Raw genomic sequence first — 18,866 nt, 5'->3', positions numbered from 1 at the left:
TGTATATATAAAATGGACAAAATTTAAATCCTTTTCCATCGTCGCCTGTTTCATATATATATGTCAGGTCGACACACCACTTTTCTCTTTCAAATATGTACAAGTTTTGCCACATTCCGCGCTTGTAACATATCTTCTTTAACGCTCAATTTCTTTCATTTTTCTACCATACAGATATTTTACCGTACGCCCAAAAACGTACGTATTATATTTTTGTTCTATCATAAAATCACATTTTTCTACGTACGCCAGCTTCGTACGTTTCTATCTTTGCCTTCATAAAATCACAAGATAATTTTATCTTCAAGAGTCTCGCTATTAACATCTTGTAAGATAAATGTACGTCCCAGCTAAAACGTACAAATACTTCAAGTTAAGTAATAATATATCATCGCTATTGACAAATTTTTAAGATCCAAGACACAGTTCTCTCTATATGTTTTAATATTTTTTATGTACTCAAATATATTCAAAGGAAAAAGTACATGGGTGATGCCATAGTCGTGGAAGCGCGTACGCTCACGCTGATCTTCTGACCGCCGGAAGCACGAAACCTCTGATCTGGGCAAAATCGGCAAGCCGAGGAAGAACGGACAGGACACATGCTGGACTGGCGAGAAAGCGTGTTCTTCCGCTCGCGCTAGGCATTTCGATTTCTGACACCTCTTGATTTAAAAAATCAGTTTTTTGATAGTTTTCTCTCTCCACTGGGCTATTCATTTTAGCCACAGTTTTCAATTGGTACGATTTGCTTCCAAATCTTACAGATGCATTTTAAAAAATTTTTCCATCGCTCGGACAGAAGAGTCGATTGCTCAGTGAGTACGAGTATACATACAAAGTGCATACGGGTAACCAACCCCGTAGGGCTTGCCACATATGGGCCATTCGGTCAAAGACACCGACCCGTGGCCACGCTGTGTGGAGAAAAGTCCGTAACGTAAACGGCACGAAACAGTCAGGACCGAAGCCCCGAAGGAGCTCTGAGACAGCTTCTCGACCGAGATCGTAGAATTGGCCCAAAACCCGCTCTGCTCCGTCCGCCTCGCACGGACCGTGTATCTCTTATAGATACCGAACGGCCGGCAAGGACGCCGGCGCCGCCGGCCGAATAGCACGCGCGCTTATGAGTGTAAACCGCCGCGGCAACAGACCGCCCGGCCGTGCTGTTGTAACATAGCGCGTGAACGAACGAAAAAAAAATTTATAGTAAACATTAAAATAAATTACATTACCGTAAACTAGACAAAAAATTACACATTTTTTCCCAATATGAAAATTTTCACAAACTTTTCAAAGTCCCATCGCATCGAGTAAACTTTTTTAATAACGCTTCCGCACGATTCTAAATGCTTAATCCATATGTGAAATCGTTCACTGATCACGAATATCGTATTTAAAAAAATTACAAAAATTTATTTTTCAAAATAATCAAAAAAAACCGAAAAATCACAAGAGTAAAGTACCATTATTTTAAACAATATGTCGTTCTAAATGCTTAATCCCTATGTAAAAAAGTTATCTAAGCAAGAATATGTAATTGAAAAAAATTAGAAAAATTTATTTTAGCCGTAAATCGAAAATAATGGGGACACCGGAGCTGTTCGAAGCGCCGAGACGCGCCGCGTACGCCCGAATATTTTCAAAGTCCCAACGTACCGATCAAGAGTAAAGTACCATTTTCCTACATTAGATTTCGTTCTAAATGCTTAATCCCTATGTAAAAACGTTAGTTAAGCAAGAATATCGTATTTTTAAAAAAATCTAATGATAGGATTTTCCAGAAAATTGAAAAAACCGAAAAATGTCAAGAGTAAAGTGCCATTTTCTGACATTAGATTTCGTTCTAAATGCTTAATCCCTATGTAGTATTTTTAAAAAAATCTAATGATAGGATTCTTCAGAAAATTGAAAAAACCGTAAAATGTCAAGAGTAAAGTGCCCTTACTTTAAACAATGTATCGTTCTAAATGCTTAATCCCTATGTAAAAAAGTTATTTAAGCAGGAATATGTTATTGAAAAAAATTAGAAAAATTTATTTTAGCCGTAAATCGAAAATAATGGATCGAGCGAATCGGTCGATTGCGCCGAGACGCGCTATGATGCAACAGACGAGCGATTGGAACGCCCGAATATTTTCAAAGTCCCAACGTACCGATCAAGAGTAAAGTACCATTTTCCTACATTAGATTTCGTTCTAAATGCTTAATCCCTATGTAAAAACGTTAGTTAAGCAAGAATATCGTATTTTTAAAAAAATCTAATGATAGGATTTTCCAGAAAAATGAAAAAACCGAAAAATGTCAAGAGTAAAGTGCCATTTTCTGACATTAGATTTCGTTCTAAATGCTTAATCCCTATGTAGAAACGTTAGTTAAGCAAGAATATCGTATTTTTAAAAAAATCTAATGATAGGATTTTTCAGAAAATTGAAAAAACCGTAAAATGTCAAGAGTAAAGTGCCCTTACTTTAAACAATGTATCGTTCTAAATGCTTAATCCCTATGTAAAAAAGTTATTTAAGCAGGAATATGTTATTGAAAAAAATTAGAAAAATTTATTTTAGCCGTAAATCGAAAATAATGGATCGAGCGAATCGCTCGATTGCGCCGAGACGCGCTATGATGCAACAGACGAGCGATTGGAACGCCCGAATATTTTCAAAGTCCCAACGTACCGATCAAGAGTAAAGTACCATTTTCCTACATTAGATTTCGTTCTAAATTCTTAATCCCTATGTAGAAACGTTAGTTAAGCAAGAATATCGTATTTTTAAAAAAATCTAATGATAGGATTTTCCAGAAAATTGAAAAAACCGAAAAATGTCAAGAGTAAAGTGCCATTTTCTGACATTAGATTTCGTTCTAAATGCTTAATCCCTATGTAGAAACGTTAGATAAGCAAGAATATCGTATTTTTAAAAAAATCTAATGATAGGATTTTTCAGAAAATTGAAAAAACCGTAAAATGTCAAGAGTAAAGTGCCCTTATTTTAAACAATCTATCGTTCTAAATGCTTAATCCCTATGTAAAAAAGTTATCTAAGCAAGAATATGTTATTGAATAAAATGAGAAAAATTTATTTTAGCCGTAAATCGAAAATAATGGGTCGAGCGAATCGCTCGATTGCGCCGAGACGCGCTATGATGCAACAGACGAGCGATTGGAACGCCCGAATATTTTCAAAGTCCCAACGTACCGATCAAGAGTAAAGTACCATTTTCCTACATTAGATTTCGTTCTAAATGCTTAATCCCTATGTAGAAACGTTAGTTAAGCAAGAATATCGTATTTTTAAAAAAATCTAATGATAGGATTTTCCAGAAAAATGAAAAAACCGAAAAATGTCAAGAGTAAAGTGCCATTTTCTGACATTAGATTTCGTTCTAAATGCTTAATCCCTATGTAGAAACGTTAGTTAAGCAAGAATATCGTATTTTTAAAAAAATCTAATGATAGGATTTTTCAGAAAATTGAAAAAACCGTAAAATGTCAAGAGTAAAGTGCCCTTACTTTAAACAATGTATCGTTCTAAATGCTTAATCCCTATGTAAAAAAGTTATTTAAGCAGGAATATGTTATTGAAAAAAATTAGAAAAATTTATTTTAGCCGTAAATCGAAAATAATGGATCGAGCGAATCGGTCGATTGCGCCGAGACGCGCTATGATGCAACAGACGAGCGATTGGAACGCCCGAATATTTTCAAAGTCCCAACGTACCGATCAAGAGTAAAGTACCATTTTCCTACATTAGATTTCGTTCTAAATGCTTAATCCCTATGTAAAAACGTTAGTTAAGCAAGAATATCGTATTTTTAAAAAAATCTAATGATAGGATTTTCCAGAAAATTGAAAAAACCGAAAAATGTCAAGAGTAAAGTGCCATTTTCTGACATTAGATTTCGTTCTAAATGCTTAATCCCTATGTAGAAACGTTAGTTAAGCAAGAATATCGTATTTTTAAAAAAATCTAATGATAGGATTCTTCAGAAAATTGAAAAAACCGTAAAATGTCAAGAGTAAAGTGCCCTTACTTTAAACAATGTATCGTTCTAAATGCTTAATCCCTATGTAAAAAAGTTATTTAAGCAGGAATATGTTATTGAAAAAAATTAGAAAAATTTATTTTAGCCGTAAATCGAAAATAATGGATCGAGCGAATCGGTCGATTGCGCCGAGACGCGCTATGATGCAACAGACGAGCGATTGGAACGCCCGAATATTTTCAAAGTCCCAACGTACCGATCAAGAGTAAAGTACCATTTTCCTACATTAGATTTCGTTCTAAATGCTTAATCCCTATGTAAAAACGTTAGTTAAGCAAGAATATCGTATTTTTAAAAAAATCTAATGATAGGATTTTCCAGAAAATTGAAAAAACCGAAAAATGTCAAGAGTAAAGTGCCATTTTCTGACATTAGATTTCGTTCTAAATGCTTAATCCCTATGTAGAAACGTTAGTTAAGCAAGAATATCGTATTTTTAAAAAAATCTAATGATAGGATTTTTCAGAAAATTGAAAAAACCGTAAAATGTCAAGAGTAAAGTGCCCTTACTTTAAACAATGTATCGTTCTAAATGCTTAATCCCTATGTAAAAAAGTTATTTAAGCAGGAATATGTTATTGAAAAAAATTAGAAAAATTTATTTTAGCCGTAAATCGAAAATAATGGATCGAGCGAATCGGTCGATTGCGCCGAGACGCGCTATGATGCAACAGACGAGCGATTGGAACGCCCGAATATTTTCAAAGTCCCAACGTACCGATCAAGAGTAAAGTACCATTTTCCTACATTAGATTTCGTTCTAAATGCTTAATCCCTATGTAAAAACGTTAGTTAAGCAAGAATATCGTATTTTTAAAAAAATCTAATGATAGGATTTTCCAGAAAATTGAAAAAACCGAAAAATGTCAAGAGTAAAGTGCCATTTTCTGACATTAGATTTCGTTCTAAATGCTTAATCCCTATGTAGAAACGTTAGTTAAGCAAGAATATCGTATTTTTAAAAAAATCTAATGATAGGATTCTTCAGAAAATTGAAAAAACCGTAAAATGTCAAGAGTAAAGTGCCCTTACTTTAAACAATGTATCGTTCTAAATGCTTAATCCCTATGTAAAAAAGTTATTTAAGCAGGACTATGTTATTGAAAAAAATTAGAAAAATTTATTTTAGCCGTAAATCGAAAATAATGGATCGAGCGAATCGGTCGATTGCGCCGAGACGCGCTATGATGCAACAGACGAGCGATTGGAACGCCCGAATATTTTCAAAGTCCCAACGTACCGATCAAGAGTAAAGTACCATTTTCCTACATTAGATTTCGTTCTAAATGCTTAATCCCTATGTAAAAACGTTAGTTAAGCAAGAATATCGTATTTTTAAAAAAATCTAATGATAGGATTTTCCAGAAAATTGAAAAAACCGAAAAATGTCAAGAGTAAAGTGCCATTTTCTGACATTAGATTTCGTTCTAAATGCTTAATCCCTATGTAGAAACGTTAGTTAAGCAAGAATATCGTATTTTTAAAAAAATCTAATGATAGGATTCTTCAGAAAATTGAAAAAACCGTAAAATGTCAAGAGTAAAGTGCCCTTACTTTAAACAATGTATCGTTCTAAATGCTTAATCCCTATGTAAAAAAGTTATTTAAGCAGGAATATGTTATTGAAAAAAATTAGAAAAATTTATTTTAGCCGTAAATCGAAAATAATGGATCGAGCGAATCGGTCGATTGCGCCGAGACGCGCTATGATGCAACAGACGAGCGATTGGAACGCCCGAATATTTTCAAAGTCCCAACGTACCGATCAAGAGTAAAGTACCATTTTCCTACATTAGATTTCGTTCTAAATGCTTAATCCCTATGTAAAAACGTTAGTTAAGCAAGAATATCGTATTTTTAAAAAAATCTAATGATAGGATTTTCCAGAAAATTGAAAAAACCGAAAAATGTCAAGAGTAAAGTGCCATTTTCTGACATTAGATTTCGTTCTAAATGCTTAATCCCTATGTAGAAACGTTAGTTAAGCAAGAATATCGTATTTTTAAAAAAATCTAATGATAGGATTCTTCAGAAAATTGAAAAAACCGTAAAATGTCAAGAGTAAAGTGCCCTTACTTTAAACAATGTATCGTTCTAAATGCTTAATCCCTATGTAAAAAAGTTATTTAAGCAGGACTATGTTATTGAAAAAAATTAGAAAAATTTATTTTAGCCGTAAATCGAAAATAATGGATCGAGCGAATCGGTCGATTGCGCCGAGACGCGCTATGATGCAACAGACGAGCGATTGGAACGCCCGAATATTTTCAAAGTCCCAACGTACCGATCAAGAGTAAAGTACCATTTTCCTACATTAGATTTCGTTCTAAATGCTTAATCCCTATGTAAAAACGTTAGTTAAGCAAGAATATCGTATTTTTAAAAAAATCTAATGATAGGATTTTCCAGAAAATTGAAAAAACCGAAAAATGTCAAGAGTAAAGTGCCATTTTCTGACATTAGATTTCGTTCTAAATGCTTAATCCCTATGTAGAAACGTTAGTTAAGCAAGAATATCGTATTTTTAAAAAAATCTAATGATAGGATTTTTCAGAAAATTGAAAAAACCGTAAAATGTCAAGAGTAAAGTGCCCTTATTTTAAACAATGTATCGTTCTAAATGCTTAATCCCTATGTAAAAAAGTTATTTTAGCAGGAATATGTTATTGAAAAAAATTAGAAAAATTTATTTTAGCCGTAAATCGAAAATAATGGGGACACCGGAGCTGTTCGAAGCGCCGAGCGCGTCGCGTACGCCCGAATATTTTCAAAGTCCCAACGTACCGATCAAGAGTAAAGTACCATTTTCCTACATTAGATTTCGTTCTAAATGCTTAATCCCTATGTAAAAACGTTAGTTAAGCAAGAATATCGTATTTTTAAAAAAATCTAATGATAGGATTTCCCAGAAAATTGAAAAAACCGAAAAATGTCAAGAGTAAAGTGCCATTTTCTGACATTAGATTTCGTTCTAAATGCTTAATCCCTATGTAGAAACGTTAGTTAAGCAAGAATATCGTATTTTTAAAAAAATCTAATGATAGGATTTTTCAGAAAATTGAAAAAACCGTAAAATGTCAAGAGTAAAGTGCCCTTACTTTAAACAATGTATCGTTCTAAATGCTTAATCCCTATGTAAAAAAGTTATTTAAGCAGGAATATGTTATTGAAAAAAATTAGAAAAATTTATTTTAGCCGTAAATCGAAAATAATGGATCGAGCGAATCGGTCGATTGCGCCGAGACGCGCTATGATGCAACAGACGAGCGATTGGAACGCCCGAATATTTTCAAAGTCCCAACGTACCGATCAAGAGTAAAGTACCATTTTCCTACATTAGATTTCGTTCTAAATGCTTAATCCCTATGTAAAAACGTTAGTTAAGCAAGAATATCGTATTTTTAAAAAAATCTAATGATAGGATTTTCCAGAAAATTGAAAAAACCGAAAAATGTCAAGAGTAAAGTGCCATTTTCTGACATTAGATTTCGTTCTAAATGCTTAATCCCTATGTAGAAACGTTAGTTAAGCAAGAATATCGTATTTTTAAAAAAATCTAATGATAGAATTTTTCAGAAAATTGAAAAAACCGTAAAATGTCAAGAGTAAAGTGCCCTTACTTTAAACAATGTATCGTTCTAAATGCTTAATCCCTATGTAAAAAAGTTATTTAAGCAGGAATATGTTATTGAAAAAAATTAGAAAAATTTATTTTAGCCGTAAATCGAAAATAATGGATCGAGCGAATCGGTCGATTGCGCCGAGACGCGCTATGATGCAACAGACGAGCGATTGGAACGCCCGAATATTTTCAAAGTCCCAACGTACCGATCAAGAGTAAAGTACCATTTTCCTACATTAGATTTCGTTCTAAATGCTTAATCCCTATGTAAAAACGTTAGTTAAGCAAGAATATCGTATTTTTAAAAAAATCTAATGATAGGATTTTCCAGAAAATTGAAAAAACCGAAAAATGTCAAGAGTAAAGTGCCATTTTCTGACATTAGATTTCGTTCCAAATGCTTAATCCCTATGTAGAAACGTTAGTTAAGCAAGAATATCGTATTTTTAAAAAAATCTAATGATAGGATTTTTCAGAAAATTGAAAAAACCGTAAAATGTCAAGAGTAAAGTGCCCTTACTTTAAACAATGTATCGTTCTAAATGCTTAATCCCTATGTAAAAAAGTTATTTAAGCAGGAATATGTTATTGAAAAAAATTAGAAAAATTTATTTTAGCCGTAAATCGAAAATAATGGATCGAGCGAATCGCTCGATTGCGCCGAGACGCGCTATGATGCAACAGACGAGCGATTGGAACGCCCGAATATTTTCAAAGTCCCAACGTACCGATCAAGAGTAAAGTACCATTTTCCTACATTAGATTTCGTTCTAAATGCTTAATCCCTATGTAAAAACGTTAGTTAAGCAAGAATATCGTATTTTTAAAAAAATCTAATGATAGGATTTTCCAGAAAATTGAAAAAACCGAAAAATGTCAAGAGTAAAGTGCCATTTTCTGACATTAGATTTCGTTCTAAATGCTTAATCCCTATGTAGAAACGTTAGTTAAGCAAGAATATCGTATTTTTAAAAAAATCTAATGATAGGATTTTTCAGAAAATTGAAAAAACCGTAAAATGTCAAGAGTAAAGTGCCCTTACTTTAAACAATGTATCGTTCTAAATGCTTAATCCCTATGTAAAAAAGTTATTTAAGCAGGAATATGTTATTGAAAAAAATTAGAAAAATTTATTTTAGCCGTAAATCGAAAATAATGGATCGAGCGAATCGGTCGATTGCGCCGAGACGCGCTATGATCCCCCCCGTGTCCGCTACCTTGTCGTGGTGGGGGGGCTTCGTGCCCTAATGATCCTCAAGGCTGTGCCGGCGGGGATTTTATTCCCTGGCAGGTTCTACCTAGCCGGAGTGGCTTGAGGTGAGGGGCCAACTAAAGTCGGACACATACCGTAAACCTGTGGTCATGTTTTACAGGAACGGGGGTCTTGCCTTAACCGGCCGGACCGCGAGGATGACAACCTCTCTAAAAAATCCCTAGCCCCAAGCAGTGTTGCGCGGTGAAGAGGGCGTAGCTGGAGTAAGCGCCAGCTATGGTTGGTGGGTGCACCAATCGTTAGCGGACAACCCCGGGGTACCTGGCGACCCCCCGGGCGTATTAGCCTTCCCCGGGTATGGCGGCTCTACCCGGGGTGACCTCCTTTCCGACCACACTCGTGGGATGAATTATGGATTCTTCTTTTTCAAGTACAACCGGGGAGGGGGGAAACGAGCGTGAGGTGGAGGTGCGCGGGCCTATCGTGCGCCTCAAAAGATGTACAGAGCCGGTGTCGCGGAGGCATTCTGCAACACGCGGCGCAAAGAGGCCTGCGGAGGGCCTTGGCGACTGCGACGGGGGGGAGGAGTCGGACTTCTCCGTCTCCTCCCACCACTCGTCGCAGAGCGTCCCGGGCACCTCCACGAGGAAACGGGGCCGGCCACCGACGACCGGGCAATACGTTGGCCTCCAAGAGGCCAAACGGAGACAGGCTGAGGCTGAGAAAAGCCTCATAGCGGACATCTTCGACCCGGTTGCCCCGGGACCGAGGCCCGCGAGTTCGAGCGACCCACTCCCTGATGAGGTGGAGGTCGCTGCGGATTTCCGGGGCCGCCCGACGCGGGACGTTGCGGCCGCGGTAATGGAGTGCCTGGGCGATGTGGCCAGGATATCCAGTGCCGCGACGGGACTGAAGGCCAGCGCGGTGCGGTCCCTCCGGACGGCGGCCCTGAACAGCCGGGTGGGCGTAGCGGAGCTGGCAGTTCGGTCGGCTCCCAGCGCCACCCGGCTCTTAGAGGCCGAAAATGCCTCATTGAGGGAGCAGTTGGCGGAGTTACGGGCGGAGGTCGCCCGACTCCGTCAAGCGGTGGAGGCGGGGCCGGCTGTTGCCGGGATGGCTCCGCCGCTGCCCCCTGATGGGGGCAAGGGGTTGCTGCCGGTTATCGGCGCTCGGGGGCCCCAGTCACCTGGGCGAGGAGGGTCCTCGCCCCCACCCGCGGCTGTGCCAGCCGACTTGCTGGCACAGATCGGCTCCCTTATCGATGCCAAATTGGCATCGTTCAGAAGGGAGCTGGTCCCGCGGGTGCGAGGCCCGCGATCGGCGGCACCCGTGCCGCCAGCCCCACCCCTGCCGATGGACAGGAGGGGGGGAAAGAAAAAGGGTGGCAGTGGGGGAGCGACTGTGGTCGCTAAGGCGACACAAATGCAGCCCGCCCCCACTGTTGCGCCGCCCTCCACCACACCTCCAACTGAGGTGTGGTCAAAGGTAGTTGGCCGGAAGGCCAAAAGGGCGGCTGCCGCAGATAAACCTGCGGCAGCTGCCAAGGCTGCTTTGACCCAGAGGGCGGCGAGGCGGGTGGCACCGGCTGCTCCCAAAAGGGCTCCCCTGCCGCCACGTCCGCCCCGCACGGCTGCCGTTACTCTAACGGTACCGGCCGGCGGGGCGATGAGTTACGCCGAGGCGATGGCCACTGCCAGGTCCAAAATCGACCTGGCAGAACTTGGCATCGCCTCGCTGAAGCCCAGGAGAGCGGTGACGGGGGCAATAATTTTGGAGGTCCCCGGAGCCGATGGAGCAGCCAAGGCCACTGCCCTGGCCTCTAAGATGGCTGACGCGCTGGCAGGGACCGGCGTGAAGGTCGCGCGCCCAATCAAAAAGGCCGACCTTAGGGTGCGCGGCCTGGTCGACTCGACCACGCCGGTGGAGGTCGCCGCAGCTGTCGCCCGTGTGGGAGGGTGCGACCGGGGGGATGTGAAGACCGGCGAAATCCGGTCTTCCCCCTCTGGTTTGGGCACCCTCTGGGTCCAGTGCCCTGCCGCGGCCGCACGTAAAGTCGCGGTCGCCGGCAAACTGACGGTGGGCTGGACCCAGGCGACGGTGGAGGCCCTCAGCGCCCGGCCCTTGCAGTGCTACCGCTGCTTTGGCTTAGGCCACACGAGGCAGCGGTGCACTGCGGCCGAGGATCGGTCCGGCTGCTGTTTCGGGTGCGGCAGTCAGGACCATAAGGTGGCTGGCTGCACAGAAAAGCCAAAGTGCCCGCTTTGCGCGGGTGCTGGCAAGCCGGCCGGCCACCGCCTCGGCAGCCGGGCGTGCCCTGCCAGCGCGAGACGCGGCAGAGGAAGCAGGGGGAGGAGAACCACGACGGCCAAGGCGGCAGCCGCCGTGGCAGCTCCTAAAACAAAGGATCCGGCACCCAAGGATGCCACCGTCGCGCCCGCGGGGGCGGTTGGGGCTGATAAAACCCCAGACGCCACCGCTCCCGCGGCAGCGATGGAGATTGAGGCGCCGGAGTAATGGGGCCTACTGGCCCTATTATTCAGGCCAACCTGAACCGCTCGGTCAGGGCACAAGACCTTTTTGTGCAATTCCTGGCCGAGCGGGGTGCCGGGTTGGCCGTAGCGGCGGAGCCGTACCGGGTCCCCGACCATCCACATTGGATGGGGGACTTGGACGGCTCCGTCGTTATAATATGGGCAGGCCGGCCGGGGTCCCCGGCGTGCTCCGTTATCGAGCGCGGCCGGGGATACCTGGCCGTTGACTGGGGCGGCACCGTGGTTGTGGCGATCTACGCACCTCCGAGGTGGTCCCTCGTGGAGTATGAACAGTATCTGGACGTGGTGGGGAGATGCGTCTCTCGCTGCCAGCCGCGTCCGGTGCTGGTCCTGGGGGACTTCAACGCCAAGTCTTCAGCTTGGGGTTCCCCCAGGACGGACCCGAGGGGCCGGGAGGTGCTTGATTGGGCGGCGGGACTCGGACTCTGTCTTCTAAACACGGGCTCGGTCCATACGTGCGTGCGGTATAACGGGGGGTCCATCGTTGACCTGTCATGGGCAACGCCCCCGGCCGTGCGCCGTATTACGGGGTGGAGGGTGGCGGAGGAGGTCGAGACGCTGTCCGACCACAGATACATTGTTCTCGGCCTCTCCGCCGCCCCATCGACGCCCCGACGTCGCCCCGCTGATGAGGGATCGCCTCAGCCACGGTGGGCGCTGAAGCGCCTCGACCGGGACGCTCTGATGGCGGCAGCCCACGTCGTGGCCTGGCCGGCAACACCGGCCGGGCCAGTCGACGGGACAAGGGAGGCCCATTGGTTCCGGGGCGCAATGACGTCGATTTGCGACGTCGCCATGCCCCGGGCCAGGGTCTTCCCGAGGAAGGCGGTGTACTGGTGGTCGCGCGCGATAGCGGATTTACGCACAGAGTGCATCCGCGCGCGACGCCAGTACGCCCGCGCCCGTCGACGACGACGTTCCGACGTGGAGCTGGCTATCCGGCTGTATGGGCGATACAGGGAGAAGGTGGTCGCCCTGCAGCTGGCCATCAGGCAGGCGAAGAGCCAGGCCTGGCGCGACTTTCTCGGGTCTCTGAACCGAGATCCGTGGGGGCGCCCGTACAAAATGGCGATGGGACGTTTACGTCCCTGGGCGCCCCCTCTGACGGAAAGCCTGGATCCGGGGATGCTCGGACGGGTCGTGGACGCGCTATTCCCCGTCAGCGGGGAGGCGTCCCGGCCCGTCCCTCAGCTAGAGGGACATGAGTGGTCCCCGGATCTGGAGGTCGCGCCGGAGGAAATGGCCGGGGTAGTCAAATGGCTTCGGGGCAAGAATACTGCCCCGGGGCCGGACGGTATCCCCGGCCGGGTCTGGTTGCTTGCCATGAGCGTCCTGGGCGGGAGGCTCAGAAGCCTCTTCTCCGGGCTCCTGAGGTCCGGGGTGTTCCCGGACCTCTGGAGGAGAAGTCGGATGGTCCTCTTAAAGAAGGATGGGAGGCCTGCGGATTCTCCCTCCGCGTACCGGCCCATTTGCCTCCTGGACGAGGTGGGCAAGATCTTTGAAAAGATCATTGCTGCCCGCCTCGCCAGGCACCTGTCCCGCGTTGGCCCCGATCTGGCGGACTGCCAGTTCGGCTTCCGGGAGGGGCGATCGACGGTCGACGCAATCGACCGTCTAAAGTCCCTCTCGGACAATGCCGTGGCACGGGGCGGGGTGTGTTTGGCGGTGTCGATCGACATCGTCAATGCATTTAACACCCTGCCCTGGTCCGCCATTAGGGAGGCCCTGGTTGAACACCAGGTGCCTCCCTATCTGAGGCGGGTGATCGGGGCCTACCTGCGGGACAGGTGGGTGGAATACCCGGGCCGGTACGGGACGATACGGAGGGAAGTGGACTGCGGGGTCCCACAGGGGTCCGTGTTAGGACCACTCCTGTGGGACCTGGGATATAACGCAGTCCTGAGGGCCTCCCTGCCCGACGGTGCCACTGTCGTCTGCTATGCGGACGACACGTTAGTGGTCACCGTCGGGGACACCTTCGAGAGGACCATCGGACGAGCGGAGGTTGCGGTGGCAGCCGTCGTCGCGAAGATCCACGATCTGGGGCTGAAGATGGCCCCGGAGAAGGCCGAGGCCGTCTGGTTTGGACGGCCTCGGTCGCGGCCACCGGCCGGATCGTGGATCTGGGTTGGAGGAGCCTGCGTCGAGGTGAAGTCCGAGATCAAGTATCTCGGACTGATCCTCGACAGCCACTGGAGATTCGGGGCGCATTTCGGCCGCCTCGTCCCCCGAGTTGAGAGGGCGGCGGCCTCGCTCGGCCGCCTGTTGCCCAATCTCGGGGGACCGGATAACATGGTGCGTCGCCTATACCTGGGCGTGGTGCGGTCCATGGCCTTGTACGGCGCCCCGATCTGGGGGCCGTCCGCGAGGGCAAGCCGGCGCATCACTTTGTTGTTGCGCCGGCTTCAGAGGCAAATGGCCCTTCGCCTCATACGGGGTTACCGCACCGCGTCTACCGTGGCGGCGCTTGCTCTGGCGGGAGAAATTCCCTTCGAGCTGCAGGCGGCGATGCGCGCCTATGTCTATAGGCGCATATGCATCGCTGGCCGGGCTCGGGGGGACCCGCCGGAGCGGGAGGCGGTCGACGGCTTCGAACTCCAGGCCCGGGGACTAGCGCTCGCCAGATGGCATGCGGAGCTTTGTTCCCATGCCGGCGAGCGCGTCCCTGGGGCTCTCCTGCCACACTTCACCTCGTGGCGGGAGAGGCGGTTTGGCAGGCTCACCTACCGAGCGACGCAGGTGTTCACCGGGCATGGCTGCTTCGGTGTGTACCTGTGTCGCATCGGTCGGGAAGCGACGACGGTGTGCCACCACTGTGGCGCGGAGGAGGACTCGGCGCAGCATACACTGGAGGTATGCCCCGCCTTTTCAGTGCTGCGCCGAGTCCTAAGACGGGAAGTTGGTCGCGACCTCGCTCTCTCCAGCTTAGTTGGGGCCATGCTGGAGAGCCCAAGAAAATGGGCGGCAGCCATCGCCTTCTGCGAAGAGGTGATGCTGCAGAAGGAGGCTGCCGAGCGGGGTCGCCGTGAGCGGGGGGTGCGGCGTGTGCGCCCACGCCTAGAGCCCCCCTCCCCGAGCAGATGAGAATAGGCGGGCGGCGGGTGTACCAGATTACTGGTTTAATTGCCCGCCGCCCGCCAACCCCCCCCCCCCAACTGAAGCTGTCCTCCCCAAAGTGGGAGTGACGAGGCGGTGTGGGGTGCGGTCCCCCGCACCGCCGAAGCAAGATGATTCATGGGGGGAGTATAAATCTCCCCCCCGGGACGCGGCCGGCCATCGCCATTCCATCCTGGTGGCCGGCCAGGCGAGGGGGAGCCGCGGTTGTGTTCTGTAAGAGTTCCCGTGGCTCCCCCGCTACTCGCCAGCGCCCTAGGCCGCCGTGGGGGTTTTAGCGGGTCAAAACCCGCACTACCCCCGCCCCGCCCCTCGGGCGGGACGGGGGTGTCTGACCAGCAGATTTCCCCCACGTTAAACAAAAAAAAAAAAAAAAAAAAAAAAAAAAGACGCGCTATGATGCAACAGACGAGCGATTGGAACGCCCGAATATTTTCAAAGTCCCAACGTACCGATCAAGAGTAAAGTACCATTTTCCTACATTAGATTTCGTTCTAAATGCTTAATCCCTATGTAAAAACGTTAGTTAAGCAAGAATATCGTATTTTTAAAAAAATCTAATGATAGGATTTTCCAGAAAATTGAAAAAACCGAAAAATGTCAAGAGTAAAGTGCCATTTTCTGACATTAGATTTCGTTCTAAATGCTTAATCCCTATGTAGAAACGTTAGTTAAGCAAGAATATCGTATTTTTAAAAAAATCTAATGATAGGATTCTTCAGAAAATTGAAAAAACCGTAAAATGTCAAGAGTAAAGTGCCCTTACTTTAAACAATGTATCGTTCTAAATGCTTAATCCCTATGTAAAAAAGTTATTTAAGCAGGAATATGTTATTGAAAAAAATTAGAAAAATTTATTTTAGCCGTAAATCGAAAATAATGGATCGAGCGAATCGGTCGATTGCGCCGAGACGCGCTATGATGCAACAGACGAGCGATTGGAACGCCCGAATATTTTCAAAGTCCCAACGTACCGATCAAGAGTAAAGTACCATTTTCCTACATTAGATTTCGTTCTAAATGCTTAATCCCTATGTAAAAACGTTAGTTAAGCAAGAATATCGTATTTTTAAAAAAATCTAATGATAGGATTTTCCAGAAAATTGAAAAAACCGAAAAATGTCAAGAGTAAAGTGCCATTTTCTGACATTAGATTTCGTTCTAAATGCTTAATCCCTATGTAGAAACGTTAGTTAAGCAAGAATATCGTATTTTTAAAAAAATCTAATGATAGGATTTTTCAGAAAATTGAAAAAACCGTAAAATGTCAAGAGTAAAGTGCCCTTATTTTAAACAATGTATCGTTCTAAATGCTTAATCCCTATGTAAAAAAGTTATTTTAGCAGGAATATGTTATTGAAAAAAATTAGAAAAATTTATTTTAGCCGTAAATCGAAAATAATGGGGACACCGGAGCTGTTCGAAGCGCCGAGCGCGTCGCGTACGCCCGAATATTTTCAAAGTCCCAACGTACCGATCAAGAGTAAAGTACCATTTTCCTACATTAGATTTCGTTCTAAATGCTTAATCCCTATGTAAAAACGTTAGTTAAGCAAGAATATCGTATTTTTAAAAAAATCTAATGATAGGATTTCCCAGAAAATTGAAAAAACCGAAAAATGTCAAGAGTAAAGTGCCATTTTCTGACATTAGATTTCGTTCTAAATGCTTAATCCCTATGTAGAAACGTTAGATAAGCAAGAATATCGTATTTTTAAAAAAATCTAATGATAGGATTTTTCAGAAAATTGAAAAAACCGTAAAATGTCAAGAGTAAAGTGCCCTTATTTTAAACAATCTATCGTTCTAAATGCTTAATCCCTATGTAAAAAAGTTATCTAAGCAAGAATATGTTATTGAATAAAATGAGAAAAATTTATTTTAGCCGTAAATCGAAAATAATGGGTCGAGCGAATCGCTCGATTGCGCCGAGACGCGCTATGATGCAACAGACGAGCGATTGGAACGCCCGAATATTTTCAAAGTCCCAACGTACCGATCAAGAGTAAAGTACCATTTTCCTACATTAGATTTCGTTCTAAATGCTTAATCCCTATGTAGAAACGTTAGTTAAGCAAGAATATCGTATTTTTAAAAAAATCTAATGATAGGATTTTCCAGAAAATTGAAAAAACCGAAAAATGTCAAGAGTAAAGTGCCATTTTCTGACATTAGATTTCGTTCTAAATGCTTAATCCCTATGTAGAAACGTTAGATAAGCAAGAATATCGTATTTTTAAAAAAATCTAATGATAGGATTTTTCAGAAAATTGAAAAAACCGTAAAATGTCAAGAGTAAAGTGCCCTTATTTTAAACAATCTATCGTTCTAAATGCTTAATCCCTATGTAAAAAAGTTATCTAAGCAAGAATATGTTATTGAATAAAATGAGAAAAATTTATTTTAGCCGTAAATCGAAAATAATGGGTCGAGCGAATCGCTCGATTGCGCCGAGACGCGCTATGATGCAACAGACGAGCGATTGGAACGCCCGAATATTTTCAAAGTCCCAACGTACCGATCAAGAGTAAAGTACCATTTTCCTACATTAGATTTCGTTCTAAATGCTTAATCCCTATGTAGAAACGTTAGTTAAGCAAGAATATCGTATTTTTAAAAAAATCTAATGATAGGATTTTCCAGAAAATTGAAAAAACCGAAAAATGTCAAGAGTAAAGTGCCATTTTCTGACATTAGATTTCGTTCTAAATGCTTAATCCCTATGTAGAAACGTTAGATAAGCAAGAATATCGTATTTTTAAAAAAATCTAATGATAGGATTTTTCAGAAAATTGAAAAAACCGTAAAATGTCAAGAGTAAAGTGCCCTTATTTTAAACAATCTATCGTTCTAAATGCTTAATCCCTATGTAAAAAAGTTATCTAAGCAAGAATATGTTATTGAATAAAATGAGAAAAATTTATTTTAGCCGTAAATCGAAAAGAAGTCTGTTCGTTTCTCTGTCTCTCTCGCGCGATCGAACTATCGATGTTTCCCGGCAAACTATTGGGAGTTTAATTAAACTTTATACATGAAATTACTCGTTCTGATCCCCGCTACACAGCCGTATACTTTTTATAATTTTGTGGAATCGGGAACCTTGAAATATTTATCATAACGCGGATCGACTGTCTCTGTCTCTTTCTAGATCGGAAGAATCGATGTTTCCCGGCAAACTATTGGGAGTTTAATTAAACTTTATACATGAAATTACTCGTTCTGATCCCCGCTACACAGCCGTATACTTTTTATAATTTTGTGGAATCGGGAACCTCGAAATATTTATCATAACGCGGATCGACTGTCTCTGTCTCTTTCTAGATCGGAAGAATCGATGTTTCCCGGCAAACTATTGGGAGTTTAATTAAACTTTATACATGAAATTACTCGTTTTGATCCCCGCTACACAGCCGTATACTTTTTATAATTTTGTGGAATCGGGAACCTTGAAATATTTATCATAACGCGGATCGACTGTCTCTGTCTCTTTCTAGATCGGAAGAATCGATGTTTCCCGGCAAACTATTGGGAGTTTAATTAAACTTTATACATGAAATTACTCGTTCTGATCCCCGCTACACAGCCGTATACTTTTTATAATTTTGTGGAATCGGGAACCTTGAAATATTTATCATAACGCGGATCGACTGTCTCTGTCTCTTTCTAGATCGGAAGAATCGATGTTTCCCGGCAAACTATTGGGAGTTTAATTAAACTTTATACATGAAATTACTCGTTCTGATCCCCGCTACACAGCCGTATACTTTTTATAATTTTGTGGAATCGGGAACCTTGAAATATTTATCATAACGCGGATCGACTGTCTCTGTCTCTTTCTAGATCGGAAGAATCGATGTTTCCCGGCAAACTATTGGGAGTTTAATTAAACTTTATACATGAAATTACTCGTTCTGATCCCTGCTACACAGCCGTATACTTTTTATAATTTTGTGGAATCGGGAACCTTGAAATATTTATCATAACGCGGATCGACTGTCTCTGTCTCTTTCTAGATCGGAAGAATCGATGTTTCCCGGCAAACTATTGGGAGATTAATTAAACTTTATACATGAAATTACTCGTTTTGATCCCCGCTACACAGCCGTATACTTTTTATAATTTTGTGGAATCGGGAACCTCGAAATATTTATCATAACGCGGATCGACTGTCTCTGTCTCTTTCTAGATCGGAAGAATCGATGTTTCCCGGCAAACTATTGGGAGTTTAATTAAACTTTATACATGAAATTACTCGTTCTGATCCCCGCTACACAGCCGTATACTTTTTATAATTTTGTGGAATCGGGAACCTTGAAA

This window comes from Megalopta genalis, unplaced genomic scaffold (genome assembly GCF_051020955.1).
Source record: "Megalopta genalis isolate 19385.01 unplaced genomic scaffold, iyMegGena1_principal scaffold0057, whole genome shotgun sequence".
NCBI lineage: Eukaryota > Metazoa > Arthropoda > Insecta > Hymenoptera > Halictidae > Megalopta > Megalopta genalis.
The sequence above is the reverse complement of the archived record's forward strand: the minus strand, read 5'-3'. Positions refer to the sequence as shown.